The sequence below is a fragment of the Triticum urartu genome, chromosome 5A (assembly GCF_056163025.1).
Source record: "Triticum urartu cultivar PI428250 chromosome 5A, HENAU_Tu73, whole genome shotgun sequence".
NCBI lineage: Eukaryota > Viridiplantae > Streptophyta > Magnoliopsida > Poales > Poaceae > Triticum > Triticum urartu.
The window spans coordinates 528846029-528870202 of NC_141877.1; the positions used below are offsets into that span (position 1 = coordinate 528846029).

Genomic DNA, 24174 nt, shown 5'->3' on the forward strand with positions numbered 1-24174 from the left:
AATTATAAGAATTCAAGCAAGCTAATCATGTATGTGGAAAGTGTTTAACATGTATAGAAATTTCTGATTTATACAAAAAATGTACAGAGCATATGGACAAAGTAGACATAGAAATATAATTTAAGATGTAGTCCCAATTTGAAAAATGTTAAACGTACATATATAAAATGTTCCTGATGTATGCAAGAAATGCACAATGTTTATGGAAAAAGTACACAACAAAAATATATGTTTACTAAATGTTAAATATGTATTTTCAAAATGCTAAACGTGTATATAAAAATATTCCTGATGTACAAAACAAATGTACAATATTTATGGACAAAATAGACATAACAAATATAAACTTCCTAATAACATGTTAATCATGTATTTGGAAAAATAGTCAAATGTGTATATAAAAAATGTTCCTCATGCATACAGAAAATGAAGTAATCCAATAAAAAGTTAAAACTGAAAAAGAAAAAGAAATAAACAAAGAGAAATAGGAAAAAACAAAGAAAAGAAAAGGTGAAAAATGAGAAGGAAAGAAAGGAAAACGAAGAGAACCAATGGTAAAAAGAAAAGTAAAAAAACCAATAAAAATAGAGAAAAGAAACAAAGGAACCAAAAACAAATCACAGTAAAAAAAGGATAGAAATGAAGAGTATCGATAAAAAAAGTATAGAAAGACAGAAACCGAAGAAAACTATGAAGAAATGAAGAAACCCAATAAAATAAAATAAAATAAATAAAATAAAAACTGGACCAAAAACCAGTACAACCCACAAAACAGAGAGCTTCTGAGAAAAACGAGTGACCTATCTCTCTGATCCCGAGCGTGCGGTCGAGGAGATTAAATGGGCTGGCCAATTAGACATGACAAGAAAAAACCCTTCACACAAGTGAACCGTAGGGCTTGCTATAAGCGAGATATAGTCGCCGCGTTGTTAAACGGGTGTTTCCTATTTGGAGCTTCAGTTGCCCATTAGTATGCATTTTGCAAACGGGCATAGACACCCCCTCCGCTCTGGGCCGTCAATCCACCCTTTTTTCTGTCTTTTAACCCGGGAAAAAAGCATAGTCATGGTGAATCTAACCAGTGACCGCCCGCATTAAGGTACGCTTCAGCAACCACCCATCTACCTATCCTGATTAGATAGCATACATGTTTTGTCTTTTTTTTTCTTTTTTCCATTTTTCAAATCCTTGAAACTTTTTTCAAATTGAGGATTTTTTATGAAATGTTTGGATATTTTTTCGAATTCCAGGATTTTTTTAAATATTTTTTTAGAAAATTAGACGTATTTTTTTCAAATTTGGCAAACTATTTTTCAAATTTGATATACTTTTTTTAAAATCCACAATTGTTTTTGTCAAATTGATGAACTTTTTTCAAATCCATGTCTTTTCTTTCAAAATCCGTGCACATTTGCGAATTCATTAATGTTTGTCTTTTGCAAATGTTTTTTTTATCAAATGTGATCGAGCGAACCAGGGGGAAATAAAAATGCGATGGAGCGCTCTCATCTAGATGGCCCTTAGCTAGATGAGCCCGCTGTCCACTCATGGCACCAGCATTTTGTACGCTTCACTAGAACAAAAAAGCAATTTATATGCTGATTTTACTGAGAAAGCACCATGTTTTCTCAAAGTGCCAGCTCCAAAAATCCTGGATAGATCGGGTGCAGAGCGGGATCCCAAGAATTACACGTGCATCAATCTGCATGAACACCTCCTCAACGCGAGCCCTGTCCATGTTGGTGTAGTATGGTCGGATAGACGCTTTAGCTACGTGATGCTGCTACTAGGCGTTTTAATTAGTTTTATTTTTTGAGGATTAGGCATTTTAATTAGTGCAACCATACACATGCAGCCCAAATGACGAGGCCCAATAGCCTATTCATTAGTGCAACCACATACATGCGGCCCAAATGTAGAGCTACACTACGACGGTGTTTGCACTAATGATGAATAGTGTAGCTCTACATTTGTGCGGCCCAAATGTATATCTGGAGTGAGGCGCGGACAAGCGGAACAGCCGAGACGGTATATTCTCCTTTTTCCCGATCGCCTCGCACGACAGGCGTAACAACGGTCTTTGATTCCTTCAAGCGCTGGATGCGGTCGCCTCCACGGGAAGCGGGCGGCGTCGTTAGGAGATTCCGTGGATCTGAGCAATCCTTCCTCCACCTCTCTCCCTCCTATATATACCTGTGCCGCCCGGCAGAGTGAACCATCAATCTCAATCTCCTTCCAAGCTCTACTCGCCTCGCAAACGAAAGAGCAGATCACATCAGATCAGAGTGAGTTTGCATCTGCGCGCTGCGCCAATGGAGGGGAGGAGAACCGCTCTCTGTTTCCTCGTCGTGCTCGCGCTTCTCGCAAGCCCTACTCTCGCAGGTACGTGCGTGCTCCCCTTCCATTTCACATCTCCCATCTCTTTTACAAACACGATCTCCTTCTTCCCCTTTACATCTCTGTTCCACAGAGAAGATCCCTACTGACGATGATGTTTGTATGTTTGCTGGCTAACTGCATCTCTATATATATGTATCTACATGCATGCAGAACGCAAGTGCTACAAGGAGCGCTTCTACTCCATGATATGCATGAAGTGGCACTGCGCCATGGAGTGCGTCAACCAGAGCCCGGACCTGGTGCTCAAGTCGGCCCACTGCACCACCAAGCACGTCATCATGCGCTACTGCAACTGCGAGATGTGTACCAAGGAGTAGACTGGTCTTGTTATTAGCTAGGGAGGCGTACCACCAATAAATCCACATGTAGCTAGACAATAATAGTTATTCTAGGAGTATATATGCATGTCGTCGTCGATGACATGCATCATCTTACTAGCTAGGTAGTACGCTTCAGTTTCAGCAGGCGATTGTCGAATCGATCAATAAAGATTCTGGACGTGAGTCCGTTTTGTTTGGTCGTGATCTGATTGTGTATGCATGTTGGCCAGATTCTTCATCGACCTTCGCATGATTTTAACTAGTATAAGTATAACAACATACTTAAATAATTTGCAATTAAGATGCTTAAACACCTTCCTGCAATATGCATGATAAACTTTATCCATGCTGATCGAAAAATAAATTCCATCTGTCATTTCAAATTTCAAATCAGGACTTGGTGGCTTCTTTGCCCTCGCTCGAATGGGTTTCTGAGGTACATCGTGGGTTTGAAATCGGTTAGCTCGTGCCTCCTGGTTTGTACGCGATCCGTAGCTTTTTTTTCTCGAGTGGACGATGAAGATTGTTGACCTTGGAGCGGAGAACGCAGAGCTGGGTCTTCCATCTTGGACCACGGCCGGAGTAGGACACCGAGCGTGAGCAGGAGGAGGATGCGGTGCGCCGACCGCGGGCGTTCCTTGCTGCCTAGGCTGGCCGCGCCCGGGCACTGAGAGGTCGAAGCGCGGAAGAACTCGGGTGGCAGGCTATGCGATGGGCGACGGTGAAGCGGTCGCCGAGGGGGCTCCTCAAGGAGCGGTTACGTCTGTGAGTTTGTTAGCCACGACGGGCTAGCGTGGCGTGGGATAGCAGTATAGCATGAGTGGTTTGGTTCATGGTGTAAAGCTCGGCAGGTTCTGATCTTGTTTGCATGTAATCTCCACTACTATTAAAAAAACAAACATGAATTCTCCTAAAGCCACACCACAAAGTGTACATAAGATAACCTAGACCCTTCGATCTGATCCGTAAAAACAAATCTAAGTGTCAATATTACTCTGATGGTCTGCCTTTCAATCGAATGGTTGGCGTACAATGTTCTGCCGGTCTGCCGTCTGCCTGGGACCGGAGCGCCTCCGCACGATCCCCACAGGCGAATCAACCATCTCCCTCCCACAATCACCTCCTGTAATCTCTCCCCTCCAGCTCTCTTCCGCCCCTCCCTCTTGATGAACCTTCTTCCCCAGCCACCGCATGTAGGATCGAAAAGGTGATTCGCCTTGACAACCTCACTCCATCCCTTTCCTCCGACGTCCCATGATGGCAGCCCCGCACGAGAGCCCTGCCGCCGCATCACCGAGCCGCAACCCCGCCGCCACACCCCCGCACGAGCGCAGCGCCACGGCATGCCGAGCCACAGCCCCGTCGTTCCGGGCCTGAGGTTGCCGCCGCCTTCTCCAACTTTTGGGTGGGCGTCCAGATCGGGACGTTCCTACCTCAACGTTTTATTGATCCAGGTAAGTGTCCATCTTCGCTTATCTTCTCTTTTCTGTCTGATCCTCATGCTGATTTGATCTACAAAAGGTAGCCTAGAGGACTAGATGATGAATTCACTTCTCTGATGCTATGGATGTATGACTTCCTAATAACCGGTGGCGATGGGAGTATCTCTCCTGATACGTACAAGAGCCGATCGATGAGCAACACCCAGATGGCCTGTTCTCACGATGCATGCAAGTGATCAATTATCCCTAAATATTTGCTCCATTCTTTTATAGCCTGTTCATGCAACCACAGTGCATTAATCCCTAACGCCTGAACAAGAAAGTTTGGTACTGTACGTGACCATCTATCAACACTGCTCATGACCAGATCATCCTGTATAGGGAGCAAGGGGAACCAGTAGTCGGGATGAGTTGTGTGCATCTTCTCCAACGTTCACAAGCCCGGCAGTACTGTTGTACTGTTTGTGCCCTGCAAGTTAAATGTGCTTTCGAATTCGATTCCCTCTGTGACTCGATACTTTGAAATAAATTTTGATTAGATAAATGTCTTCAGTAGTTTTAGTTATGTTCTCTATACAACTAGCGATGGTTTATATGATTAATTCGGAACAATGTTAATGTTAGAGACTCTTACTCATTATTTTCAGTAGCAGTTTTAGTTCTGCGTTCGCCAATTAAATAAAATTATCTATAAATTATTAACTAATAGGCTGACTATGCACGTATCAGATTCTTTGTTTCAATTGTCTCCTACACTGATATACTTATGCTTCAGATTTTGTATTTTTCAGCAGGTTGTTGGATAAATTTTTCCAGACATTGAGATCTAATCACAGCAGCTTTGAGCGAGTATTTAACAAAAAACTACCACATTTCATGGAACCGTGCCTACAAACTATCACTTTACAAATTTGTGCCAAAAACTACCACTTTTTGTTTAATCTTTGACTAAAAACTACCATGTCGGGAAAGTGCCCAATTCGCCTCTTCTAAACGCCTTTCTAACAGGATGGGTCCACCTGTCAGTATTAATCTTCTTCCTCCTCTCTCTCTGGCATTTCGTCAAACACTTCGCCGTGCTGCTACCCCACGTCCATGACGAAAACGAAGCTCGGGCATGAAGTCAAAGCAGCAAGCAGGGGCGCGGCGGCTGTGGTGGTGACTAGCAAGCGGCGGCCATGGGTGCTGGTGGAGGCCGGTGCAGGGCGAGAGGAGCAGATGAAGGCTCGGGCTCCTCGAACCATGGGGATGGCCGGCAACAGGCAGCTGCGGGAGGCCGAGGGGAGCGGCGAGGTCGGCCGGATCTGGAGCTTGAGGCATCCGGCGGCGACGCTGGAGCAGGGCACTGGCGGGGCGAGGGAGAGGCCGCGCGTGGCAGAGACGGCTAGCTCCGGTGAGGGCACCGGTGGCCGGGGATGGGCGAAGCGGCGATGAGGAGGCCGGGGATGCGGAAGACGGCATGGAGGCGCGGCACTGGTCGCGGGCGTGGGAGGCGGATCCGGAGCGGGAGGTCGCCAATGAGGAACTGGACGGGGCGGCGCGGGCTGACGAGGTGCTGTGGGGCGACGGTGTGGGAGGACGAGCGGGGCAGAGCGGCGGAGTGCACATGAAGTGTTTGAGGAAATGCCAGAGAGAGAGGAGGAAGAAGATTAATGCTGACAGGTGGGCCCATCCTGTCAGAAAGGTGTTTAGAAGAGGCGAATTGGGCACTTTCCCAACATGGTAGTTTTTAGTCAAAGATTAGACAAAAAGTAGTAGTTTTTGGCATAAATTTGTAGAATGGTAGTTTGTAGGCAGGGTTCCATGAAATGTGATAGTTTTTTGTTAAATACCTCTTGCCTTTTGTTTTGCCATGCGATCAGATGAAGTTGTCACACCTAATGGTAACAAATAGATTCCTCAAAAAATAGGGGAAATTAACTCGAATTGTATGCTCAGTGTATCACATCTCTTCAGAAGGGAGAAATTACTAAATTGGTGTTCATCTGCACTGAAAAGAGAAATTATGAAAGACTGGGCACCTCCTATTTTCCTGTAATGCCCTTTGTCAACACGTGAGTACTAAGGGAGCTACATCAATGGTTGCACCAAGCATTGGGCAGAAGCACTTCACGAGTTGTTGATACACTCTTAGCTTAATAATTTAATGGAGTGATTACGTGTTATGTTTGATTCTAATTTCATGCAAACATATATAAAAAAGGTTCATAAGTTGGTAGCCACCAACACTGTCTATTGTAGATGCCGCGTATTATTAAACCTCCGTCAGATTAAGATGTTCTGATCTGTAGGTCAAATCTAAGATTTAGAAACTGGTGCAGTTCGTTCTTAAAATAAAAACTCAGTGTCGAAAATATGTCCTCTAATGCTAAAGCTTCCATGTATTGTATTCAGGCTTTATTTGTTCCATTCCCCCCCCCCCCCCCCCCCCCCCACTTTCTATATGCCATTCCATATTAGGCTTGGGTGGAAAGAAAGAAAACAAGGGGAAAGTCGTCTATCAGGTAGGTTGATCATCTTCTACCAGGTAACTTTAGAATATGTATATTAGCTTATGTCAATTCCTGATAGTACATTGCTCTATATTGGTGTTTTACTATTTATGAGAAGTTTCTTAATTTGCCTGGGACTTAAGGTTAAGAATGACCAACTGATTGACTTGTTACAACGTAGAAACCTTGATAACCTTCCTTTTTTGAAGTTTTGGTCTACTAGCCTATTTTCAGGTTTCTACAGAGGAAATTAGTCCAGGTGTTACTGCCTCATTTACTATAGAGCTAACGTATGTTGCAGAACGAAATGTCATTAAATCTCCTTGTAGTCAGATGTATCGCGACTATAATGAAATGTTCTATTTTGGTTGTTCTATCTGGAGAAATCATGGTGTGAAGGGACTCTATGAAGGGTATTGGGCAGCAACTGCTTGTTGAAAAACGAGTTTTCTGGCACAGGTAGGAGTATACTTTTTTTTTTATTTCTATGAGAATATTTCTAGAAGCATGAATTTATGTTCATGGAACTGGTCGATTTTTGTGTAAAATGCCGATACTATTCTACACATGTTTAGCATGGGCAACATATGTTCCTTTGAATTATGACAAGCTATCTTTTTTTTTGGATTCATTACTAAACATATGGATAATTTCTTCTAATAGGCACTGCAATCCTTTGCCTATGATCTTTCTTTTTCTCTGCCAGACAAAACCTGGAAGCAATGGGTTGACAAGTGAGACAAATCTAAAACATATAGAGAACCGAGAAACTGAGATGAGAAGAAGTATCTAGAAGCACCTTGGTCTCCCTTGAGTTCAGACAGGGGAAAGGTAAAGTGCATTGATGTTCTTATGATACTTGTATCTGAAAATTGTTCAACAACAAAACGGAAGCAATTTTGTAATAGTCAAGCAGATTGTCTATACCTTACTAAGAGATAATTAGTCAAGCAGATTGTCTATAGCTTAGTAAGAGATAATTAGTCAAGCAGATTGTCAAGCAATCTTGTAATAGTCAAGCAGATTGTGAAGCAATTTTGTAAGAGATAATTGGTTCTGCTTTCGATTTGTATACTTTGTCGAAGTATAACTTTTCTGGAAACACTTTTGAAGTCGAAGTGGAATCTTATTGTTTTGGAATATATTATACTGTATACACATTTTTTTTTCATGCGAGGCAAGAAAAGAAACCTTGTATGATTTAAGGTGATTCCTCTATAGGTTAAGAAATATAAGGAGATATTTGTCTACGTAAAATCATAATTGCATGCTACTCTTATGAGTTATAATGTTGTTTTGATCAATACCTATGTATAAGTTTGTTGTTCGTAGCAATGCACGAGCATTCAAGTACATGATATATTTTCTTCCAAAGACGAATGATGAGTTTTTTACATTATTACACGTGTGTTGCACGTGCATGCGTACTAGTCACAAGATAAACTACTCCTAGAAAAGATGTATTGCGTCGCCAAATAGTACTTTTGCCCGGATCAGCCTGATTTCGAATCGACCATTCCATTTTAGGTCCACATAATTTTTTACATTTTTTTAATAAAAACATATTTTGTAGACTATTTTTTTGCCGGAAGCATACTTTGTAGATCATGCTTAATAAAAAAGTGTTAAAATTATATAATATATTTTTTAGAACATATATTTCTTTTTTTATTTCTGAAATATTGTCCATCGCCTCTGATAGATCACTACCAGAATCTCTGATTTCACCCAGTGCCAGATTGTTTGCCGAGTGCATATCATTTGCCACACGGCATACACAACATTTCTCGAGTGCCACACGGAATAAACTCGACAAATCGGAAGATTGCCGAGTTCATACCGCATTGCACTTGACATTGCACGCCTTTGCAGAGTTTCTATCGACGGGAACTCGCCAACATTTTATTCCTTTCTTTTTCTTTTTCTCTCTTTTCTTTTGTTCCACTTTTTTTGTATATTATTTGTTTTATTTTATTTTATTTTTATTCTCTAGTTTTCAACATTATTTGTTATTTAGTGTCTTTTCTGCCCCTATCTATTTCATTTTACAGGCATTAAGTGCATTTTCAGGCATTTAGTGCATATATTTCAAATTTGAACTGCAAGTGCATGAAAAAGGGCTAATTTGGGTTTTAAAAATCCAATTATTGTTCTTGAGTCTATGTCTAGGCCTTATCCAAGAAAAAAGAAAGGAATTTGAAGCCTCATGGTGCCAAGACTCGACCTCGAACATACTGGTTATTGGTTTTTAATTCAGAAAAATGCAAACTAAGTCTGAAAAATATGAAACGTGGCATGGAGCCCTTAAATGACATATACTGCTTAGAAAGTGTACCATCTCCGAATAAGAATCTACGTTTTGTGAGGTGAGGGGTTAGGTTTCAAGTCAACGTGACGGTTGCTTCGTCGGTTGACCTTAATTAATTTTTCTAGACTCAAGATACACCACTAAATGTTTCATGTTAAAATTTGATTTTTGGGGTTGTTTTGCTATGTTTAAGTCATTTAGTGCATTTCCAAACATTTAGTGCATATAATTAAAACTTGAACTACATGTGCATTATAAAGTTGTCAAAATTGAGTTAAAAATATTTGTGTCACGGAGTAGTATATGTTTAGGCCTTATCCAAGAAAATAAAGGAATTTCAAACTTCAGGGTGCAAATGACCGACCCTGAACATGGATGTTATTGATTTTTTAATCTCAAAAGATGCAAAGGAAGTCTGAAAACATGAAGCACAACATGGTGCCCTCATATGGCATCAACCAGCTATGGTAAAAAATTTAGAAGGTTTCGTGAAAATTATGACGTACACTTCTTAGAAACCAGACCATCATGAGTAAGAATCTAGGTTTGGAGAAGGAATGAGCCTAGTTTGAGCCAAATAGGTTCCTTCACCGGTTGACCTTGAATTAATTTTCTACACTCAACTGCATTGTTACTTGCTCCAAGTCAATACTTGGCATTTTTGGGGTTTGTTTACTATATTTAAATCACTTACTGCATTTCTAGGCATTTAATGAATATAGCAAAAAGTTTAACTCCAAGTGCATGAAAAATTAGGCAAAATTGGGTTGAAAAATCCAATTTGTGTTCTTGAGTCTATGTTTAGGACTTATGCAAGAAAAGGAAAGGAGTTCCAAACCTCTGGCTGCCAAGACTCGACCCTGGACATGGAGGTTATGGGTTTTTAATTCCGGCAAAAATGCAAACGAACTCGAAAAATTGGAAACTTGACATTGTGCACTCATATGTACTCATCATATTGTGGTAAAATTTTGAGAAGATTTAGCACAATTTTTTACGTCCACTAGACCATCTCCAACTAAGAACCTAGGTTACGAGAGGGAATAGGTCAGGTTTGAAGGAAAGTGAAGGTTTTTCATTGGTTGACTTTGATTTCTTTTTCTACACTCAAGATATATCATTACATTTTCCATGTCAGAATTTGGCATTTGTCGGGGTTCGTTTTCTATACTTGAGTCATAGTGAATTTATAGGAATTTAGTGAATATAGTTAAAATATAAACTATGTGTGCATTAATTTTTTTATCAAATTGGTTTAAAAAATTCTTATGTGTTCTGGAGTCTATTTATCGGCCTTATCCAAGATAATTAAAGGAATTTCAAATCTTAGTGTGGCAAGACTCGAACCCGAACATGAAGGTTATTGGTTTTTAAATTCCAAAAAAGAGAAACGAAGTATGAAAAACATGGAACTTGGTGTCATGCCATCATATGTAATCAACATGTTGTGGTCAAAATTGGAGAAGGTTTCACAAAATTTTGTGACATACTCCCTCCATTTCATAATGTAGTGCACCCACGATTTTTGACATTCAATGTTGACCATAAATTAGACCAATAATGCATAAATCATTTTACTAAAAAAATATACCTTTATTTTTTTCAAATACAAATTCAAAGGTATATGTCATGCTCCCGCCGCAGTCGCCCATATTGGTTAAATTTATGGTCAAAATTAAATATCAGAAAGTGTGCGTGCACTACATTATGGAATGGAGGGAGTACTCTGCTTAGAAATCAGACCATCTCCAAGTAAGAAGCTAGGTTTCTATAGGGAACAAGTCATGTTTGAAGGAAAAGTAATAGTTGCTTCATTGAATGGCCGTGAATTGTTTTTAAGCTCAAGATACAATAGAAAATATTCTTTCAAAATGTGGCATTTTCAGAGTTCGTTTGCTATATTTAAGTCATTTAGTGCACTCTAGGCATTTGGTCAGTAGAATTTAAATTGCAAGTGCTTGAAAGAAATTAGTAAATTTAGGTTTAAAATTACTATGTCTTCTTAAGTCTATTTTCAGGCCTTATCCAAGAAAAGTAAAGTAATTCCAAACATGAGAGTTGTTATTGGTCTTTTAATTCCAAAACTGCAAACGAAGTATAAAAAATATGAAACCTAGCATGGGTGTCATTATATGATTCCTAGAGGCTATGGTAAAAATTTGAGATTGCTTTCACAAAAGTTATGATGCACACAACTTAGAAACTGGGCTATCTTTGAGGAAGGTTCGGGGTTTCTACAGGGAACCGGTCCGGTTTGAAGGCCAAGCAACCGCTATTTCATCGAAATTAAATGCTCATATATATTAGATAATACTAGTACACATACTTTTACCGGCCCACGGAGTCAGTTTTCATCAAAATTATTTTAGCTCACACTAGTAATCACCATCACCGGTGGTTATAGCAAGAAATAAAAGGTCTAAAGAATAACAGGATATATGATATTATATTTTTCCAACAAGCTCTAATTATAATCCATCTAGAACAAATAATTGTAGCAATATTTTTATTGTTGTCACTTGTTCGACTAGAGCCAATTATAGAACCATCTCAAGGTTGGTTGTCAGAAACTGACTGCATATTAAGAATAACATTATATCCCTAAAAAATAACATTATAAAAGCATCCAACACCCAAAATTTGTTGCATGTATCCACTGGTTAGGCACCACGTGGAGTTTGAGGGGAGTTGGTGAAAGATCGTGGATGTCGCCTAGAGGGGGGGGGGGTGAATAGGCGTTTTAAAATAATTACGGTTTAGGCTTGAACAAATGCGGAATAAACCTAGCGGTTAATTTGTCAAGCACAAAACCTACAACAACTAGGCTCACCTATGTGCACCAACAACTTATGCTAAGCAAGATAGATTACTAGGTGATAGCAAGATATATGATAAGAAACAATATGGCTATCACAAAGTAAAGTAAGTAAAGAGCTCGGGTAAGAGATAACTGAGGCACGCGGAGACGACGATGTATCCCGAAGTTCACACCCTTGCGGATGCTAATCTCCGTTTGGAGCGGTGTGGAGGCACAATGCTCCCCAAGAAGCCACTAGGGCCACCGTAATCTCCTCACGCCCTCGCACAATGCAAGATGCCGTGATTCCACTAAGGGACCCTCGAGGGCGGTCACCGAACCCGTACAAATGGCAACCCTTGGGGGCGGTTACCGAACCCGTACACTTTGGAAACCCTTGGGGGCGGTCACCGAAACCCGTCAAATTGCTCGGGGCGATCTCCACAACCTAATTGGAGACCCCGACGCTTGCCCGGAGCTTTACACCACAATGATTGAGCTCTGAACACCACAAAGGTTGGGGTTAACTCCCCAACGACACCACGAAACTTCACCACAATGGAATATGGCTCCGAGGTGACCTCAACCATCTAGGGCGCACAAGCACCCAAGAGGAACAAGCTCAAGGGTACCAAGCACCCAAGAGTAATAAGCTTCTCAACTTGTAACTTCCACGTATCACCATGGAGAACTCAAACCGATGCACCAAATGCAATGGCAAGGGCACACGGAGTGCCCAAGTCCTTCTCTCCCAAATCCCACCGAAGCAACAAATGCTAGGGAGGAAAATGAGAGGAAGATCGAAGAAGAGAACACGAAGAACTCCAAGATCTAGATCCAAGGGGTTCCCCTCACATAGAGGAGAAAGTGATTGGTGGAAACGTGGATCTAGATCTCCTCACTCTTTTCCCTCAAGAACTAGCAAGAATCATTGGAGGGATTGAGAGTTAGCAAGCTCGAAGAAGGTCAACAATGGGGGAAGAACATGAGCTAAAGAGATATATGGTTCATTGGGGAAGAAGACCCCCTTTTATAGGTGGGGAAAAATCCAACCGTTACGCTCACAGCCCGTACCGAGCGGTACTACCGCTAGGGAGGTAGTAGTCCTTTGAAACACAATACCGAGGAGGCAAAAGGCCAGTAGAACCGCCGGAGCGGTACTGCCGCTCGTCCTCACGGTACTACCGCTAGGGATCGCGGTACTACCGCAAAGGGCAGCGGTACTACTGCTTGCGAGCGGTACTAAAAAAATACATCCGGGCCTACCACCGCAAGACTTGGGACGAGTTTTTGGTCCGGAGCGGTACTACCACTGTAGGAGCCGCGGTAGTACCGCTCTAGAGCGGTAGTAAAAATTACATCCGCTTCAATTCGCGGTAGTACCGCTGCAGCCTTTTCAGAACACCAAAACTGCCACAACTTTTGCAAACGGACTCCGAATTCGACGAAACCAAGTTTGTTGGAAAGCTAGTGACAAGGGCTAACACAATCTTGATAGAAAATATCAATAAGAAGAAAATGAGAAAAGTCCCATAAGAAAATGGTGAGAACCCTTCCTCGAAAAAGACCGGTAAAACCTCCAACACCGAAAACATCATAGAAGACGCATGCGAACTCCGCTTTCGATGAACTCAAGCTTGTCATCAAGATGACAATAAGCTCTAAGACTCACAAAGAGAACCAAACAAGAACCAAGAAACATGATGCAAGGATGCAATGGTTTGAGCTCTCGACGAACGATACGATCAAGCTACTCACTTGAGAGCCCCCCTTGATAGTACGGCTATCGATCCTATAACCCGGTATCCCAACTACCACCATGAGACCGGTAAAATAGAAAACCTATCAAGGGCAAACCTTTGCCTTGCACATGATCCACTTGAGCTAGATGATGACGATCTTGACCTCCTCAAGATGGACCACCTTTCTTGATTGCGTTGGGTCGATGGAGACTAGATGATTGCTCCCCCGTACTCCACTATGGGTGAGCCACTCTTAGGCACATCTTCACAAATCCATTGACACCACAATGGATGGCAAGCTTCAAGCACTTTATCTCTTCGTGATTCTCCACTTGAACTTGCACACGGCAATCTTGATGACGATCACCACTTGATGTCATCCTTCCCATGGGTTGTATGATATCATCCTCTTGATGCAAGCCCATGGACACGTACCTAACCCCACATAGACTCTCACATAGACCATGGGTTAGTACACAAAGTGCAATGGACAATGCTTACCATACCATGGGATCACTTGATCCCTCTCGGTACATCTTCTACTCTTTGTGAGTTGATCAACTTGATTCACTCTTAACTTAGTCTTGATCAACCTTGAATCTTTCCAACTCTCTTCGTTTGGATGATGTCTTGAAGATAAACATGAATGATCACACAATCTTCTTCTTCAAGACATGCTTGCAATAAGCTCAACACTCACATGACCAATCTTTGGATAATTCCTTAATAGCACCTTGGTCAACACATAAACTCCTTGAAACCAACACATGGACTTCAAGAAATGCCTATGGACAAATCCTTCAAATATAACTCAATGCAACCATTAGTCCATAGAGAATGTCATCAATTACCAAAACCACACATGGGGGCACCGCATGTCCTTTCAATCTCCCCCATTTTGGTAATTGATGACAATCACTTTCTAGAGAGTTTATATAAGGAATTATGCATCACCATGCTATGCAACAACCAATAATGCATGTGTAGGAGATGCGTATGCGTAGGAACAAACCAAAGCTAGAAGAGACAACTCTCTAAACTTCTCCACAAAACTCTCTAAAACTTCTCCCCCATTGGCATCGATTGCCAAAATGGGCAAAAAGCTTAGAAGGCCAATATGAATTGTGGTCCTCCATAAATTGTGTATTTCTCAACGAGTGAGTGAAATGCAACACACAAAACCAAAGGTAAATACTTGGAGGAACACAAACTATATTGAGGCACAAAGATTGCAACAGAAAGATATGCCACAAAGACATAACAAAGAGAGAAACAAGCAAACAAGCAATCATATGATACCAATTGAAGCAAGCTATGAAACGATACCAATTGAACCAACTAGACCAATGATCCTACATGCAACATGAATAAAAGATATTATGATAAGAGCAAAGAAGTGTTCTAAGGAAACTAGAGTAGCTCCCCATGATTTGTGCACACATAAGAGTTTTTGTATTTGGATACAAAGTGCACAAAATAGGATCATAGCTCCCCCAGAATCAATAGAAACTTACAACAAGTGCAAGTGAGCATATAGGAAACAGAGCCTAGTATTTGCAACAAACACATGGTTGAGCAACATGTAAAAAGGAAACTTAAGACTAGGCTCAACCAAAACCAATGTGTGTGAGTTAAGGCAATGCACTTGAGAAGACTAATGTATGGATGAGCATTAAGCATCAATATAGTCTTGAATTAATGAGATACATGGTGCAAGACCTGTCATTCCCACACACAACTAGCAAAAGGGGGTCACAAGTTTACTAATAAGCATATAGAGAACCTATGCTTGTGACAACCCGCGGTGAAGATAGAAGATGAAAGGCGCATCAAGACGAGGGATGCCAATTAAGATGGCAAAAACCTCATAAAGATAAGCATGAGGAAAATAATCTTCACCAGACAAGAGCGCATCAAGATGCAATGATAGAAGACACGCACTCAAGGCAAAAGCTTTCACGGAGCCACCAAAGAAATAACATAAGAAAGACAAGGTGGACGTGAAAGAAAGGATATCAACTAGATATGTAACTTCTCTCAAGTGTATAAGATTCTAGCTAGACGAAATCATGATGATATATATCTATAAAGAAGGATGTACAGCCGAAATAGTTACAACACGAGGAACAAGATATCCAAAGGGAGGTCATACATATACCAATAAGATATTTGCTTGGAAGCATAGCACATGGCTAGATATGGTCTTATAGTATATAAATGAATTCCTACCACACACCCATCAAAGACATCACAACTAGAAACATGAGATCATCGTTGAGATGCTTTGAGAAAGGAAACAAGTATCACAAGATGGAATGGATAACATGCCATGATACAACCTACACAAGGTTGATGCAAGAAATGTGTGCATGAAGTATATGAAGATACTTGTTACCGAGATAACATTGGAAGTATGTAGTAGATACCAATTGAAGGTACAAAGTAGTTCATTGATCATCCTAGCTTGACTCCAATAAGACCATGGTGACAACACCTTCCTTGTGAGTGAGCCGAGCATCCAATGCATCTCCACTTGTTCCTAGAACAACAACACGAACAAAATGGTACCCAAACTCATTGGGACCAAAGAGTTAGAGAACCAACAACACATAGGACAAACTCCACATAAAAATGTGCATATAGATATGAAAATGAATTTCATGCACATCTCATCCAATTTGAGACTTGGCGGAGTTTCCCCTATATATTGGGTCCAAGAAAGAAAGCATGCTAAAAATAATACATCAAATTAATATGCATGCTCAAGACTATCAAGAACCGAGACCAAAACACAAAGAAATACCAAGCGAAGAAAAGATACCAAATGAATAAATCATCACTTAGAGGATATCCATAAAAGATACATCAAGGAATGAGATATCCATTGATACACTCAAAAAGGAAGATGTCAAACTCCCGAAAGAGAGAATGGTTCCAAACAAACCAAGTGCTCTACAAAGTTTCATAATGGCACAAAGTACCAAAAAGAAACGGTTTGCATTCCACCAACATACACTTGATAAGGATCACAAGGTGAGCGTTTTATAGAGAATAGGATAGCTCCCCCAAGACTAGTGCATTATAGAGAATTTGCATTTGAATACAAAATGCACGAGGTGGGATCACCACTTTCACTATATCTAGAAAACACTAGACAAGGTCAAGAAATTAACAAGATCCACAAGTGGTATGGAATACAATCGGAGTTGACACAATCCTAGGCAAGAGATAAAGCAAATAAAAGCAAAGGCCAATGTAAAGATGATCAATAATTTCTACCACACATAAGAGAGTACCAATTGTCAAAAGACAAGAAGTATTTGGAAATAATACCCGGTGGTAGATAACAAGGATATCCGACATCATCTTCACACCAAACAAAAAGCAAATTGCAATTTGTAGAGCTAACATGTCACCTAGGAACAAGATAATTTACAATATCAATTCTAGGTGACAATATTTCACATGTACACATTTTCTAGGCTAGTAATTACACATAGCATATTACTCCCCCATAATGTGATACCAATTAGAGACAAACAAGAGGCAAAATAACGATCCAACACGAGATAATTAATGGACAATATAGAATTTGAATTTCTCATGAGAAGACATACCACACAGCGACTAGATAATCTTGAAATATCAATACTAGATGGTATTACTCATGTACACACATATATAGGATTGTGAGGTGCACAAAGCACATCACTCCCCCATAATGGGATATTCCATTAATCTCTCACAAGCGCCAACTAAGAAAAGTACAAGATGCAAAAGGCTCAACGCACCACACACACGTACGTGATGTGCAAACAAACATACACATACTTGATTTCTTAAGATAAGCAAATTGGAAGCACAACATATACAAGCACATGCAAGGTACAAAACCACAACATGCTAAGGGGCAAGTAACTTTCAAGTAAACAATTTAAGAACGAGTTACCGCAAGGAGGAACATTGGATATAAGATAGAAACTTGATAACCCGAATGACTTGGCTTGAGACAATAAGAATGATGAAGTCCCCTTAATTCTTCATAATGTAGCCAAGTCTCCAAAGACCTCCAATATCACTTATTGATCAAGTTTGAGCTTGTTGGTCCCCAACCAAGTTGGGTCCTAAGAGGTTAGTCACAATAGGCTTGGCTACCCAAATGGTTCGTTTCTCGACACCACTTTGAGCACCAACAAATTTGGCAAACACATTGCCAACATTATCCTTCCCAAGAGAATAGATATCATCAATAATAGTTGGGTTGGATAAGTTACCACTAGTGCATGAAGAGGCGAGGTGGCCTTTCTCGCGACATAGGTAGCAACGTCTACTCTTCACTTTCTTCTCATTTGATTTCTCAACTTGAGAAGCATAAGCTTGAGTCCTCTTGGGAAGAGGCTTTTCTTCAACTTGAGGTTGAGCATGAGAATGAACTTGTGGCCGCTTCCCTTGTTGCTTGTCACTAATGTGTTTCTTCTTCAATGGGCAAGATCTAACATGATGCCCTTCAATTTTGCACTTGAAGCAAATAATCTTGGCCGAATTCTTGACTTGTTCTTGGCCCTTCTTCTTGATCATCTTGGACTTCTTCTTCTTATTGGAGTTGAATCCAAGTCCACCTTTGTCATTGGGGGATTTTTGCACACTCAAGATATTGTTGAGTGTGGATTTCCCTTCACGACTCTTTTCCAAGTCTTTCTTCAAAGAAGTGACTTGGGCCTTGAGCTCTTTGATTTCCTCTACATGGTTAGTCTCAACACAAGTACTAGAGGAAGTATAAGCTTCATCGTTAGAGCAACAAGGCAAGGAAAGCAATTCATCACAAGATGTACCAACATTGTGAGTAGATGAATTACAAGGACTAGCACATGGCAATATAACATTTTGACTAGAAGTAGTGCTAGTATCCACATGAGGCTCACTAGATGTTACCTTAGAAATCATGGCCTCATGAGCTATCTTTAGCTCATTATGGGATACAAGAAGATCATCATGAGAGCTTGAGAACTTTTCATGATTTTCTTCCAATTTCCCATAATTGCTAGATAACAACTCAAGTTGAGCCCGTAGCTCAACATTCTCCTTCAAAATGGAGGCTTCACAAGTAATAGAGTTAGTAGCACAAGCATCATCATTAACAACAAGAGGAGAGGACAACTTGGAAAGCTCTTTTAAATAAGAAGCTTCAAGTTGAGCATGAGACTCGGTGAGTTTGATGAGCTCACCCTTAATGACCCTTGAGCCATTTTCTAGGTGCTCAAAATCCTCAAGGAGTCTAGCATGAGCAACTTCAAGCTTAGCATTTTTAGTTTCAAAATCATTGGCCACCACAAGAGCTCTATCACGAGATTCCCTCACTCTAGATAATTCTAGAGCAAAAGTCTCCTCAAGAGATTCCTTGGTGGTTTGTTCAAGTTCAAGAGCTTGAGAGAGGTCCGCAATCTCATTAGCGTAATCACGCTCATGACCTTCCATTTTATCAATGGTGACCTCATGCTCCTCAAGACGAGATTCCAACTCATCAATATATTTCTTGCCCTCAGTAGCAATAGACATGATTTCCATGAAGTTGGAACGAGAAATTTTATTCTTAAGAAGAGCTTTAAAAATCATTTCCCCCTTAATTTTTAAGGAGGCAACATCATCATTCTCTTCATCATAATCAACATCATCATCACTCTTGCCATCATCAATATCATCACAAGATTTATTGGGATTCAAAGTGGGAGATACCTTTGAAGCCTTGGCCATAAGGCAAAATGCAATAGATGATGATTTAGGATCCCTTAAAGCACCATACAAGACCACATCTTGTTCCATGGAGTGTTGGGTTTCCTCTACATTGTTAGCACAACAACTCGAGGAAATACATGCATTTTCATCATGGCAGCAAGATATAGCAAGCATATCATCATGAGATTTAGTCAAGCAATTTCTACATGATATGCAAGGACTATCAACACAAACATGTGAAACATTTGGAGTGCTCGAAGTGTTAAAGCCCAAAGAAGGAGAATTGCAATAAGATAGTGATGAAGGATCATCCACAATAAACATACTATCATCATTGCAATGACCAACACTACTCACCATATCATTACCTTGTGGCAAGCCACATGTAGGTGAAGTAGAAGAAGTTAAGAAGACTATACGGCCGGATGTGGAGGGAGAACAATCATCCCCACAAAACTTGGACACGCCATATTTATCTTGAAGCTTTGTCCACAACTCATGAGCATCCCGGAACGGCATGAGTTGAAATATAACTACATTGCTCAAAGCATCGAAAAGCACATTAGAAGCTTGAGCATTGAGATAAGAGTTTTTCTCATCCTCTAAAGATAATCTTTGAGGATCCTTTGGAGGAGAAAAACCCATATCTACAATTCGCTCTAAATTTGGGTCCATGACCCTAAAGAGATTAAGCATGCGAATTACCCAAACATCAAAATTTGTGCCATCGAAACTAAGAGTGTGAGAGAATCCTAATCCCCTAGTCGACATCTTTACTCTCTAGGCGGTTAAGCCTAACAAAGAGAGACGAGGCTTTGATACCAATTGAAAGATCGTGGATGTCGCCTAGAGGGGGGGGTGAATAGGCGTTTTAAAATAATTACAGTTTAGGCTTGAACAAATGCGGAATAAACCTAGCGGTTAATTTGTCAAGCACAAAACCTACAACAACTAGGCTCACCTATGTGCACCAACAACTTATGCTAAGCAAGATAGACTACTAGGTGATAGCAAGATATATGATACTCCCTCCGTTTCTTGATATAAGGCATATAGATTTTTGAGAAAAAACCGAAATATAAGGTGTATTGCTTTGCACCATTCATTTGGATAATTTTTTTAGGGATTTGATTACATTTCCTTATATCGCGCAAGCTCCTCTATTTTCTCATGTCAATTAGTCAGGTGAAATCTCGCCCAAAACTTGTGAAAATTTCCCTCCACGTGCGTTCTTTAATTTCCGTGCCAAAAACTATACACCCTATATTTAGGAATGGAGGGAGTAAGAAACAATATGGCTATCACAAAGTAAAGTGCATAAGTAAAGAGCTCGGGTAAGAGATAACCGAGGCACGCGGAGACAATGATGTATCCCGAAATTCACAAACTTGCAGATGCTAATCTCTGTTTGGAGCAGTGTGGAGGCACAGTGCTCACCAAGAAGCCACTAGGGCCACCATAATCTCCTCACGCCCTCGCACAATGCAAGATGTCGTGATTCCACTAAGGGAGCCTTGAGGGCGGTCACCGAACCCGTACAAATGGCAACCCTTGGGGGCGGTTACCGAACCCGTACACTTTGGCAACCCTTGGGGGCGGTCACCGGAACCCGTCAAATTGCTCGGGGCGATCTCCACAACCTAATTGGAGACCCCAACACTTGTCCGGAGCTTTACACCAGAATGATTGAGCTCCGAACACCACAAAGGTTGGGGTTAACTCCCCAACGACACCACGAAACTTCACCACAATGGAATATGGCTCCGAGGTGACCTCAACCGTCTAGGGCGCACAAGCACCCAAGAGGAACAAGCTTAAGGGTACCAAGCACCCAAGAGTAATAAGCTTCTCAACTTGTAACTTCCACGTATCACCGTGGAGAACTCAAACCGATGCACCAAATGCAATGGCAAGGGCACACGGAGTGCCCAAGTCCTTCTTCCCAAATCCCACCGAAGCAACAAATGCTAGGGAGGAAAATGAGAGGAAGAACGAAGAAGAGAACACGAAGAACTCCAAGATCTAGATCCAAGGGGTTCCCCTCACATAGAGGAGAAAGTGATTGGCGGAAACGTGGATCTAGATCTCCTCACTCTTTTCCCTCAAGAACTAGCAAGAATCATTGGAGGGATTGAGAGTTAGCAAGCTCGAAGAAGGTCAACAATGGGGGAAGAACATGAGCTAAAGAGATATATGGTTCGTTGGGGAAGAAGACCCCCTTTTATAGGTGGGGAAAAATCCAACCGTTATGCTCACAGCCCGCACCGAGCGGTACTACCGCTCCAAGGAGCGGTACTACCGCTAGGGCGGTAGTAGTCCTTTGAAACACAACAGCGAGGAGGCAAAAGGCCAGTAGAACCGCCGGAGCGGTACTACCGCTCGTCCTCACGATACTACCGCTAGGGATCGCAGTACTACCGCAAAGAGTAGCGGTACTACTGCTTGCGAGCGGTACTAAAAAAATACATCCGGGCCTACCACCGCAATACTTGGGACGAGTTTTTGGTCCAGAGCGGTACTACCGCTGTAGGAGCCGTGGTAGTACCGCTCTGGAGCGGTAGTAAAAAATTACATCCGCTCCAATTCACGGTAGTACCGCTGCAGCCTTTTCAGAACACCAAAACTGCCACAACTTTTGCAAACGGACTCCGAATTCGACGAAACCAAGTTTGTTGGAAAGCTAGTGACAAGGGCTAACACAATCTTGATAGAAAATATCAATAAGAAGAAAATGAGAAAAGTCCCATAAGAAAATGGTGAGAACCCTTCCTCGAAAAAGACCGGTAAAACCTCCAACACCGAAAACATCATAGAAGACGCATGCGAACTCCGTTTTCGATGAACTCAAGCTTGTCATCAAGATGACAATAAGCTCTAAGACTCACAAAGAGAACCAAACAAGAACCAAGAAACATGATGCAAGGATGCAATGGTTTGAGCTCTTGACGAACGATACGATCAAGCTACTCACTTGAGAGCCCCCCTTGATAGTACGGCTATCGATCCTATAACCCGTTCTCCCAACTACCACCATGAGACCGGTAAAATAGAAAACCTATCAAGGGCAAACCTTTGCCTTGCACATGATCCACTTGAGCTAGATGATGACGATCTTGTCCTCCTCAAGATGGACCACCTTTCTTGATTGCGTTGGGTCGATGGAGACTAGATGATTGCTCCCCCATACTCCACTATGGGTGAGCCACTCTTAGACACATCTTCACAAATCCATTGACACCACAATGGATGGAAAGCTTCAAGCACTTGATCTCTTCGTGATTCTCCACTTGAACTTGCACACGAGAATCTTGATGACGATCACCACTTGATGTCATCCTTCCCATGGGTTGTATGATATCATCCTCTTGATGCAAGCCCATGGACACGTACCTAACCCCACATAGACTCTCACATAGACCATGGGTTAATACACAAAGTGCAATGGACAATGCTTACCATACCATGGGATCACTTGATCCCTCTCGGTACATCTTCTACTCTTTGTGAGTTGATCAACTTGATTCACTCTTGACTTAGTCTTGATCAACCTTGAATCTTTTCAACTCTCTTCGTTTGGATGATGTCTTGAAGGTAAACATGAATGATCACACAATCTTCTTCTTCAAGACATGCTTGCAATAAGCTCAACACTCACATGACCAATATTTGGATAATTCCTTAATAGCACCTTGGTCAACACATAAACTCCTTGAAACCAACACATGGACTTCAAGAAATGCCTATGGACAAATCCTTCAAATATAACTCAATGCAACCATTAGTGCATAGAGAATGTCATCAATTACCAAAACCACACATGGGGGCACCGCATGTCCTTTCAATCTCCCCCATTTTGGTAATTGATGACAGTCACTTTCAAGAGAGTTTATATAAGGAATTATGCATCACCATGCTATGCAACAACCAATAATGCATGTGTAGGAGATGCGTATGCATAGGAACAAACCAAAGCTAGAAGAGACAACTCTCTAAACTTCTCCACAAAACTCTCTGAAACTTCTCCCCCATTGGCATCGATTGCCAAAATGGGCGAAAAGCTTAGATGGCCAATATAAATTGTGGTCGTCCATAAATTGTGTATTTCTCAACAAGTGAGTGAAATGCAACACACAAAACCAAAGGTAAATACTTGGAGGAACACAAACTATATTGAGGCACAAAGATTGCAACAGAAAGATATGCCACAAAGACATAACAAAGAGAGAAACAAGCAAACAAGCAATCATAGGATACCAATTGAAGCAAGCTATGAAACGATACCAATTGAACCAACTAGACCAATGATCCTACATGAAACATGAATAAAAGATATTATGATAAGAGCAAAGAAGTGTTCTAAGGAAACTAGAGTAGCTCCCCATGATTTGTTCACACATAAGAATTTTTGTATTTGGATACAAAGTGCACAAAATAGGATCATAGCTCCCCCAGAATCAATAGAAACTTACAACAAGTGCAAGTGAGCATATAGGAAACAGAGCCTAGTATTTGCAACAAACACAGGGTTGAACAACATGTAAAAAGGAAACTTAAGAATAGGCTCAACCAAAACCGATGTGTGTGAGTTAAGGCAATGCACTTGAGAAGACTAATGTATGGATGAGCATTAAGCATCAATATAGTCTTGAATTAATGAGATACATGGTGCAAGGCCTGTCATTCCCACACACAACTAGCAAAAGGGGGTCACAAGTTTACTAATAAGCATATAGAGAACCTATGCTTGTGACAACCCGTGGTGAAGATAGAAGATGAAAGGCGCATCAAGACGAGGGATGCCAATTAAGATGGCAAAAACCTCGTAAAGATAAGCATGAGGAAAATAATCTTCACCACACAGGAGCGCATCAAGATGCAATGATAGAAGACACACACTCAAGGCAAAAGCTTTCACGGAGCCACCAAAGAAATAACATAAG

At 41.2% G+C, this 24174-nt stretch overlaps 1 long non-coding RNA gene across 1 annotated transcript; it reads left to right on the top strand.

The window, feature by feature from the left end:
• The first annotated feature begins 2231 nt into the window (after positions 1-2231).
• On the top strand, positions 2232-2882 carry LOC147972499 (uncharacterized). The gene is made up of 2 exons (XR_015603423.1): positions 2232-2382; positions 2551-2882. It is a non-coding gene; the product is annotated as an uncharacterized LOC147972499 (long non-coding RNA).
• The last annotated feature ends 21292 nt before the right edge of the window (positions 2883-24174 follow it).